General features: G+C 54.2%; 1 protein-coding gene across 8 annotated transcripts in view; it reads left to right on the top strand.

Annotated features, from left to right (window-relative positions):
- The first annotated feature begins 1,292 nt into the window (after positions 1-1,292).
- The window catches only part of LOC122226917 (solute carrier family 35 member E2A), a 28,823-nt gene continuing 20,104 nt past the window's right edge, over positions 1,293-10,011 (top strand). For 3 of the 8 annotated variants that reach the window (XR_006205815.1, XR_006205814.1, XM_042950891.1), the window contains exon 1: positions 5,431-5,556. The gene's annotated coding sequence lies outside the window, so the exon portion shown is untranslated. Of the gene's footprint in view, positions 1,654-1,686; positions 2,334-2,740; positions 2,826-5,430; positions 5,557-10,011 lie in introns of those variants that run through there. The other 5 variants (XM_042950890.1, XM_042950889.1, XM_042950888.1 and 2 more) reach the window with 5 other exon arrangements.

The raw sequence follows: 10,011 nt of genomic DNA, 5'->3' as shown, positions 1-10,011 counted from the left end.
TGCTCCGCCCAAGCCCTGCCTCCCTCCACAAAGCTGGGGGGCGGGGGTGTCTTCTGACTCTAGGACCCCTTTCTGACAACTCTCTCCTCCTTCAGGATTTGCAAGATGTTTAAAGGGTAATTTTCTAGGGGTGCCTGGGTGGCTCACTCAGTTAAGTGTCTGACTTCGGTTCAGGTCATGATCTCATGCTTCGTGAGTTCAAGCCCTGTGACGGGCTGTGTGCTGACAGCTCAGAGCCTGGATGGAGCCTGCTTCAGATTCTGTGTCTCCCTCCTTCTCTCTCTCTCTGCCCTTCCCCTGCTCACGCTCTCTCTCAAAAATAAATATTTAAAAAAAATTAAAAATAAATTATTTTTTAAATTAATTTATTTATTTAGAGAGAGAGCATGAGCAGGGGAGGGGCAGAGAGGGGAGAGAATCCCAAGCAGGCTCCATCCTGTCAGCGTGGAGCCCAATGTGGGGCTTGAACTCACGAACGATGAGATCACGACCTGAGCGAAGTCATGAGCCGGATGCTTACGTGACTGAGCCACCCAGACGCTAATTTAAAAAAAAAATTTTTTTTTCAACGTTTTTTATTTATTTTGGGGACAGAGAGAGACAGAGCATGAACGGGGGAGGGGCAGAGAGAGAGGGAGACACAGAATCGGAAACAGGCTCCAGGCTCCAAGCCATCAGCCCAGAGCCTGACGCCGGGCTCGAACTCACAGACCGCGAGATCGTGACCCGGCTGAAGTCGGACGCTTAACCGACTGCGCCACCCAGGCGCCCCTGGACGCTAATTTTAAAGCATGATAAAGAAAAGTAAGTCAGTGAGAGCTCCGGGGTGTTTCAGTTGGTTAAACATCTGATTCTTGGTTTCAGCTCAGATCAGGAGCCCACGTTGGGATCCTGCTTGGGATTTTCTCTCTCTCTCTCTCTCTCTCTCTCTCTGCCCCTCCCTCGCTGTGCTCGCTCTATAAATACATACATACAGAAAAGATATGAAACCTAACATCAGGAAGGAGAGCCCATTGGCCACAACCTCGCTCCTGAAAATTATGTAAATTATGTGGGCAGGTACAGGTGCAGCCCTCCAGCTGTAGCCCAGCACTTCCGCTCCTGGCCTCAGGACCCAGCTGCGCCAGAGGCCTCCGGGCTGCTAGTTCCACCAGCCAGTACGCTCCCTTCGTCTTCCTCTTCTAAAGTTGGCCAGCTTGGACTGCAACTGCTGTCCCTCCAAATCAAAACCTGATCAGCAGCCGCGAGGGGAACTCAAAGGCCAGGGCCTCCACAGACTACCGGGACTTCACGGCACATCCCCAACCTGGGCCTCGGTGGTACGGTCCAGACTAGAACAAACGGGGTGGGGGGGTACGCCGACGCCCAACACCCCCCCCAGACCTGGGCCGCAGTGGTACGGTCCGGACCAGGACAATGGGCGAGGGGCGCCGACGTCCAACATTTCCCCCCGCCACCCGGGCCCCGGTGGTACGGTCCAGACCAGAACAAAAAGGTGGGGGGAAGACGCCGACGCCCAACATTCACCCCTCCACACTTGGGCCGCGATGGTACGATTCGGACCGGGACAAGGGGCGAAGGACGCGGAAGTCCAACATTTCCGTCCCCCCGCAACCTGGGCCGCGATCCTAGGGTCCGGACCAGAACAAAGAGGTGGGGGGTGGGGGGGGGGGGAGGAGGAGGAAGAGGAGGAGGAGGAGGAGGAGGGCACCGAGGCACACTCACCCCTCCACACTTGGGCCGCGGTGGTACGGTCCGACCAGAACAATGGCGGGGGGGAAACGACGACGCCTAACATACCCCGCTCCCAAGGCCGCGGTGGTACAGTCCAGACTAAGGCAGTGGGCGGGGAGCGCTGACGCCCAACATAACCGCCCCCTCCCCCCAACCTGAGCCGCAGTCCTACGGTCCGAACCGGAACAATGGGCGGGGAACGCTGACGCTCGATACACCTCCCCCAACCTGGGCCGCGGTGGTACGGTCCGGACTAGGACAGTGGGCGGGAGATGCCGTCGCCAGTCACACCCCCTCCCGCCTGGGCCCCCCTCCGCCCGGGCCGCGATGGTAGGGTCCGGACTAAAACAATGGTCGAAGGTCCCCGTCGCCAAGCAGCGCGACTGCGTTTCCAGTTCCGACTCGGCGGCCGGGAAGCCCTGGGGCCCGGGACCTCGAGGAGCGCGGGTCGCGCCGCCACAGGGGCCGCTGTCGGCTCTGGGAGCGTCGCTTCCGGCGCGTCGCTTCCGGCCGGTTGCGGGCACCTCCGTCTGAGGCGCGGCCCGCCCCCGGCCCGGCGGCCGCGTAGAGCGGGGCGGAGGGACAATGGCCGCCCCACGGTGAGGCGCTGCCCGCCCGGCCTCCGCTCCACACGGGACGGAAGGCTCTGCGCGGGCCTTCCTTCCGCGATGCGGCCTCTCCTACACCCCAGCCTCACGCCGAGCCCTCGGGCCGTGGGAGCCCACCCTCCGCGGCCACCAGGCCCCGTGCCGGGCGCGCCCCGGCCAGCAGCAGGCGGCCCCGGTCGTTTCCCCGGAGGCCGCCCTCTCCGACGCGCGGTCCGCGGCCCACTTTAAACGCCGCGCGCCCTTAAGGCCCCGATGTGAGGCGGGGTCGCCCGGTGTCGAGAAGGCGCCGCGCCCCCCACCCGCCCTGCCCGGAGACCTCGCCCCCTCGGCGCTCCCCGAAGTCGGGCGGCCCACGTAGTGGGGTGGGCGCCCTGTCCACGGCTGCGAGCGGCCCGCGCGGTCGCCGATGCTCGGCGCTCTCCCACCCCCGGCTGTGCACGGAGACCCCGCGCTGGCTGTCTTCCCGCGGCCCCGCTGCGACCGGTGGGTGGAGAGACCGCGGCGTGGGGGAAGGGGCCCCCCGGTCCCGCAGCGCGGCGTCCCGTTATGCGCCCCGGAATAGGGGCCGTTTTCCCCCGCCGGAGAGCAGAGGCTCGGGCGCGCTCGCGCCTGGAAGGCTCCCCCGGCCCTCTAGCTTCCGGGCTCACGTCGGGGGCGGGGGCGTCCTCGATGCCTCGGGGCTTTGTCTAGGGGTGGGTGGCCAGTTTACGCGGAAAACGCTGAATAAAACAAACGGTAAAGGTTGCCTCCGATGGTCGCCTGTTGCTGTCGGGACCCGAGCCCGCCCCTCTGGCCTGTTCCCAGTCCCTCTCCTCCGAGAGGCCCCGGCCCACCCCGGGGCCTTCGCGCTCGCCGTGCCGCTCACGTCCGCGCTCCGAGAGACCCCTCGCCTTTGGGCCGGTAGCACCGGCCCTTGTTCTCCACCTCGCCGGGCCCGCCCTTTCCCACGAGCCTGCGGCTCCCGGAGTCGCCCTCCCACTCCTAAATCCCGCCTCGCACACTCGAAGGCGCGGGACGCACCCGCGGCCGCGCGTCCTCTCTGCGGGGGCCGATGGGGGGGGAGCGTGTCACGGTTCCCGGGCTTCTCGAGTTTTATGCCCCCGGGGGCGGACACGGCCCCGGAGCGAACCCAGGTAAAAGACGCCTCGTCTGTCCCGGGGCCTAAAGGCACGGTCGCCCACGTATTTTATTGCACTTGATGTTTCTTCTGCCTAGGATTTTAGAAAACTGTCAAGGATAAAGGTTGGCCTCCTGCCAAGTGCTGGTTTTATCGGACTGTTAGTTTGTTAATTGGGGTGGGAAGTTCAGGCTCAGGGTTTCCTTCCCTCCAGTCATCGGTTGACATCTTTCCCTCGTTTCGCTGGGCCTTGTCCAGGTGACTCCCGTGCTGTACTCCTGCTTGGGCCTTTGACCCCGTGCTCACCGAGGCTGTGAAAGGGGGAGAAGAAAAAGAAAAAACACAAAAAACCTGTCTAGAGATGGATTCTTTGGTGGCTTTTTAAAAGTCTTTTTTTTTAATGGGGTAGAATGTATTTTACCAAAAGTATTTGAACTTGCAAGTAACATTTTAAAGCAGAATGAAACCGTGTTAAATAGTATGAAAAGGGAAATAGAAAGGTTTTTAGGTTAAAGAAATCCACTGTGAGCGTAAATTAGAAAATGAAGAGAAACCAAACAAAACCCAAAATATTGATGAATGTGGAACTCCGCCTGAGTTGACCACAGTTGGTAACCTGGCATTTTGACAGAGGGAGAGACTGAGCACGAACGAGGGAGGGGCAGAGAGCGAGGGAGACACAGAATCCAAAGCAGGCTCCAGGCTCTGAGCCGTCAGCACTGAGCCCAACGCGGGGCTCGAAGTCAGACCTTGAGATCGTGACCTGAGCCGAAGTTGGACGCTCAACCGACTGAGCCCCCCAGGCGCCCCGATATATTCCTTGTTGGATTGGACACTTGGATAGCGTCCTGTGTCTCGGTCTTAAAAACAAAGTTATTTTAAAACCACGTCTATCCTCTATGTACAGAGGGCCAACAAGACCTTTGTTCAATTGTTTCTTCAGGATAGATTCCCAGAGATGGAATTTTTGAATTATACTGTGTAAAAACTGGCAGACTTTCAGTACATTTTATCTAAAATGCCCTGTTGACAATTTGAACCAATCTAGATTTCCTTACCAAGTGTTTGAGAACATCTTGAGCTGTTTGTTCTAAAACAGGAATTCTTCACCTCAGGCTTTAGAATTTAGGAGTCTGCAAAATTGTATGGGGAAATATTGACATCTTTATTTTTATTAGCCCCCAGCTGAACTTTTCTTCAGTGGTGAACGTACCACGGTGGCATTAGCAGGTGACACTAAACAGCACCCGTGGCTTGGTCTCCATTTTGGAGCATAGGCAACTTCCCAGCTGATCCTGGGCCCCTCGCTGCAAAATCGAGCAGAGTCCAGCCCCCTATTTAGGACGTGTTACCTAGTGCCAGACTCCTACAAAGTAAAGCTACCACAGATTTGTTTCTTGTGGGGTGTCCCCACATTTCAGTAGACCTAGTTTCCTTTTTATTTTATTTTTTTATTTTTTTTTTTTTTACTTTTTTTTTTTTGAGAGAGAGCACAAGATGGGGAGGGGCAGAGAGAGAAGGAGACACAGAGTCCGAAGCAGCTCCAGGCTCCGAGCCGTCAGCACAGAGCCCGACGCGGGGCTCAAACCCACAAACCGTGTGAGATCATGACCTGAGCCGAAGTCGGACGCTCAACCAACTGAGCCACCCAGGCACCCCGACCTAGTTTCCTTTTAGTCACGCCGTGTGAACATTCTGAGGACATTCTGGGCAAGAGAGAAGTTAAGAGCTGGTCTAAAGGCAGTTCATTAGCCACCTACTCCATGCTGGGCTGAAAAGGTTATGGTTGCTTGTTTGTACCCTAATCAGAGAGAGAGCATTGAGACCTTTCTCACCAGTGACCTGGGGACAGCCAGTGCTCCACAGCCACCTGGTCCAGCCTGCCCCACCCCGCTTCCAGGGCGACTGGAAATCCACTCTTGGCCCTTAAAGTCAATTCCTTGTCGTCACATCAGGGTTGCTGACCTTTAGTTTTTGCAGGACAAGAACTGCTTCTCTCTGAAAGCTCCTCGAGTCGCGTGGTTTAAGAAAGAAGAACAGGCCGTGGAAACACGAACTGGAGTCCAGGAAGGCATCTGTGACCCCACCAGGACTTGGGTGAGTGGGACCTTCTGAGCCCGGGGCCAGCTAACTTCCGGCTTCCGTGTGTGGTGCCCAGCACAGCTTCTGAGGGTTTTCACTGCCTCCTGGAGCGCGTGTTCTGTTCAAGATTCGAACTGCAGGCTCTTTACTGATGACAGACATTGATGTCATTTGATCCATGTTGAGAAGAGCATGTCATTGTCCTTTGTGTATTTACCGTGCGTTACTCATTTTTACTGTTGTCTGATGTTGCGCCGTGTGACAATTCCGTGGCTTCTGTATTCATTCTCTTGTGGAGAGACAGTTGGGTTTCTGCCGTGGACATTCCCACGTGTGTCTCGTGGTACCCATGAGCAGGACTTCCTCGAGCTGAAGAGAGATCTGTAGGGTGCAGTTGTTAGTGGGATCATGGTGAAGGTTGCCAAAGGGTGATTTTGATTTTCTCATTCTCCCCTCCCTCTTCCGTGGGCCTGTTGACTGTGTCCTGTGGGGAAGGGCTTTCTCCTCATCCCTGTTTATCACTGTGGATGTTTGGGTGCTGATTCTCTTCAGTGGGCTCTAATCCTGTGCTACCATTATTTACTTTCTCTCTCTCGCTGCCCCTGGATTTCTCCAGAGGGCGTTCTCTTGTGCTTCCTTCTGTGTCCTTTGGACGCGTCCCCATCATTGTTTGAGCGCTTCCTTTTCTGGCCCAGCTAATGCCCCAGCCCTGGAATCGGCCATTTCTCCGAGGAGGCTGGTTCATTTCAGTGGAGAATGAGATTTAGAAACAAACACTGGGCCAGGGTGCTTGCTGCCACTCGGCTGTCACTGCCTCGGGGCCCTCAGCGGCCAGATTGCGCAACAGAGGCAGAGATGTGTCTGTTGTGGACACGCACGGTGACTGGGCCTCTGTCTGTCCGGACCCTTGAGTGCCGCTGCCTGATTCCTCCGCTCCTCTCAACGCCACTGTCCGTTTCATCCTTCCTGCTCCCTGTGTCTGTGCCGGGTCTGAAGACACCCGAGGTCTCGCTCCCGTTAGCTGCAATATACTGCCTTATTGCTCAACCCAGAATTCCTGACCCACGACTCAAGAAAAAAGCCTACCTTTTAGAGTTCAGTGTTTGCTTAGGATTCTTTTGGTCTTGAATCTGAGCACGTATATTTTAAATACCATGTTCAGAAGGTACTTGGGTGGGTTCTTTATCTCCTCTCTTCAGTGTGACTGTGTTATTTATTTGATTTGTGGTTTGGCTCATATATTTTTGTTTGCATCTCACTTTATTTTTCATATTTATTTTGAAAGCGAGAGAGTATGCGTGCCTGTGTGTGTGAGCGGGGGAGGGGCAGAGGGAGAGAGAGAGAGAGAGAGAGAAAGAGAGAGAGAGAATCCCAAGCAGGTTCCACACTGTCAGCCCAGAGCCCGATGCGGGGCTCAAACTCACAAGCCCTGAGATTGTGACCTGAGCCAAAGTCCAGAGTAGGATGCTTAACTGATTTGGCCACAGAGGTGCCCCCGTATCACACTTTAGAAATTTTATTGATTGTGATGAGGGAGCATAAGGCAAGCTGAGGGCAAATCACAAGCTAGTATGCCCCCCCTCCTCCGGCACCAGGTGAGATACGTGTGACATTCCTCAGGCACTGCCGACCACCCAAGGACAAAGGAGAGGACAGAAAACCAATGGTAGCTGATAGAGATCACAGTCCTGCAGGACCGGAGTCTCCATCAGTTTACAAATATCTTAGTAAATTACAAGAAAAAAGCAATCTTGCCAATAGCCTAATCTCCAGAAACCTGTAGGCTCAGTTCCCTGGAGCCCCAACATCACTCTCCCCTCCGTGGTGATGTGGGAACAGAGGCGAGAAGGAAGTGGCAGGTGACGTTAAATTTCCTTAAATGTCCTTATGACCCGCAGTCATTGACAGATACTTGTGGCAAATACAGAGCAGGACATTTCTCCAGAAACCCCTACTGTCCTAATGTTAATGTTTCACTAGAGAGAAAACAGCCCTAGCTTGACGATAGCAAGGTGTCTGGCATCCCAGGAGTCTTCTTTAGTACATGAAAATCCCTCTAGAAACTTCCTCTCATCTTTCCCTCCCCCAACTCCACAGTATATAGCCAGTCAGTCCGTACGACCCCAGTGCAGTGCTTTCTGCCCATGGGTCCTGTCCCTGAGCTTTAATAAAATCACCTTTTTGCACCAAAGATGTCTTAAGAATTCTTTCTTGGCCGTCAGCTCTGAACCCCTATCACCGCAAAACCCCATCAATTTGACTTTTTTTAATTTAATCGTTTTTTTTTTTAATTTTTTTTTTTAACATTTATTTATTTTTGAGACAGAGAGAGAGCGTGAACAGGGGAGGGTCAGAGAAAGAGGGAGACACAGAATCTGAAATAGGCTCCAGGCTCTGAGCTGTCAGCACAGAGCCCGACACGGGGCTCGAACCCACGGACCGTGAGATCATGACCTGAGCCGAAGTCCGACGCTTAACTGACTGAGCCACCCAGGCGCCCCACTTTTTTTTTTTTTAAACGTTTATTCATTTTTTAAGAGAGAGAGCACGCCTGAGCCGGGGAGGGGTGGAGAGAGAAGTAGACACAGAATCCGATGCAGGCTCCAGGCACCGAGTTGTCAGCACAGAGCCCGACGCGGGGCTCGAACTCATGAACTGTGAGATCATGACCTGAGCCGAAGTCGGACGCTTAACCGACTGAGCCCCCCAGGTGCCCCTGACTATTTTTGGTTTTTAAGCATTTAAGCGTTCATATAGTTCCAGAAGTCACAACTATCTAAACAGGTACATTTGAGAACTTGTCCTCTGTTGTCCCCTCTTCGTGCCCCCTCCTGGCCCACCACCAGTCTCCTTTGTCTTGGGCTTACCCTCCCGCGTTTCTAGTTGCTCGGTGTAATTTTAATATTGTTGTCTTGTGCGTGATCTGTACTCAGCCTGGGTGCGTCAGAACCTTCCCTCTGTGGCGTTCTGTGGCTCACCACTGTGTGTCTCCATGTGGGTTTCTTATTTATTGTTTTTAAGGTATATTCTGACTCCAGAACTCAGATTTTCTGTTACTTCTCAAAGTTTTGTCTTCTTTATATCTATTTTTTTTTAAGTAATATCTACACCCAATGTGGAGCTTGAACTCACAACCCCAAGATCAAGAGTTGCACGCTCCCCATTAGGGGCACCTGGGTGGCTCAGTCAGTGAAGCGTCGGACTTCGGCTCAGGTCATGATCTCGCAGTCCGTGAGTTTGAGCCCTGCATCGGGCTCTGTGCTGATGCCTCGAAGCCTGGAGCTGCTTCGGACTCTGTGTCTCCCTCGCTCTCTGCCCCTCCCCCGCTCATGCTCTGTCTCTCTCATTCTTATAAAAAATAAATAAACATGAAAAATTAAAAAAAAAAAAAGTTGCAGGCTCCCCCAACTGAGCTAGTAGGCACCCCTTCTTCATCTCTTTTTTTCTCTGCTGGAAATTTCTTTCTTCTTATTTTTTCCATGCTTGGGTTAATGTCTCTTTAAGATTTTAATTTCATGTCTCTGTTGCATTCCAGATAATTTCCTCAGATATTTTTTTCAAATAACTTTTTATTCAGCTCTAATCATTTCTGTTTAACCCATCGCTCGAGTTTTTTATTTCAAATTTTTCAACTTTTTGTTTTAAGAAACTTGTAGACTTGCAGAAGAAAAAACTTTACCTGTGTACCCATCTCCCAGCCCCTCCCGCTGACGTCTTACATGAGCTTAGTTCGATTTAGTGAGTAGTCCAGGAGTATCGTCCCAGATCTTAACCTGGGGACAAGACCACTGTCTAATCTGCAGACTGTATTCAACTTCAGCCAATATGCCACGGGTGTCCCTTTTCTGGTGGGTGGTCCTGTCTGGGGACAATCCCACCTTGCATTCAGTGACCGCGTGTCCCGACCCCCCCCCCCCCCCCCCCCCCCCCCGGTCTTTGCCGGTGGTCTTGACCTTTGTGATGTGCATGCTTTTGGGTGTGTCTGACGTATGCTCGCGACTACATTGCGGTTGTGTGTCTGTGGGCACCAACACCACGGCAATACCACACTCTTCTTAATGGATCGGGGCAAACGTGGACTCTCTCATCTCTAGTGATTTCAGCTTCGGCAGCTCACTTCCGGTGCCAGTGTCTCAGGGTGACTAGTCTGACTAGTCTGCACCTGCCGGGGAGCAGTGTGGACGCAAGCGCGCCCTTGCTTCAGCTCCGCAGGCGGGTGACTCCTCTCTGGACATTCCGTCTACCTCACCCCCCCCCCCCACCCCCTGTGGCGTCTGCCTGACCCTCCTGTCCTTCTGAGAGCTTTAGGACCTGGGGCCCTGGGCTCCACCTGTCCCTCCCTGCAGTGGTCAGGCTGCCGCCCCTCCCCCACTGGCCACCCCCTCTCAGCGGTGATCTTTGATCTTTGATCTTTGATCTGCATCCATTGATCTCAACCTGCCAAGGTCTTCAGGCCTGAATTGAGGAAGC

The sequence above is a fragment of the Panthera leo genome, chromosome C1 (genome assembly GCF_018350215.1).
Source record: "Panthera leo isolate Ple1 chromosome C1, P.leo_Ple1_pat1.1, whole genome shotgun sequence".
Lineage (NCBI taxonomy): Eukaryota > Metazoa > Chordata > Mammalia > Carnivora > Felidae > Panthera > Panthera leo.
The sequence above is the reverse complement of the archived record's forward strand: the minus strand, read 5'-3'. Positions and strand labels throughout refer to the sequence as shown.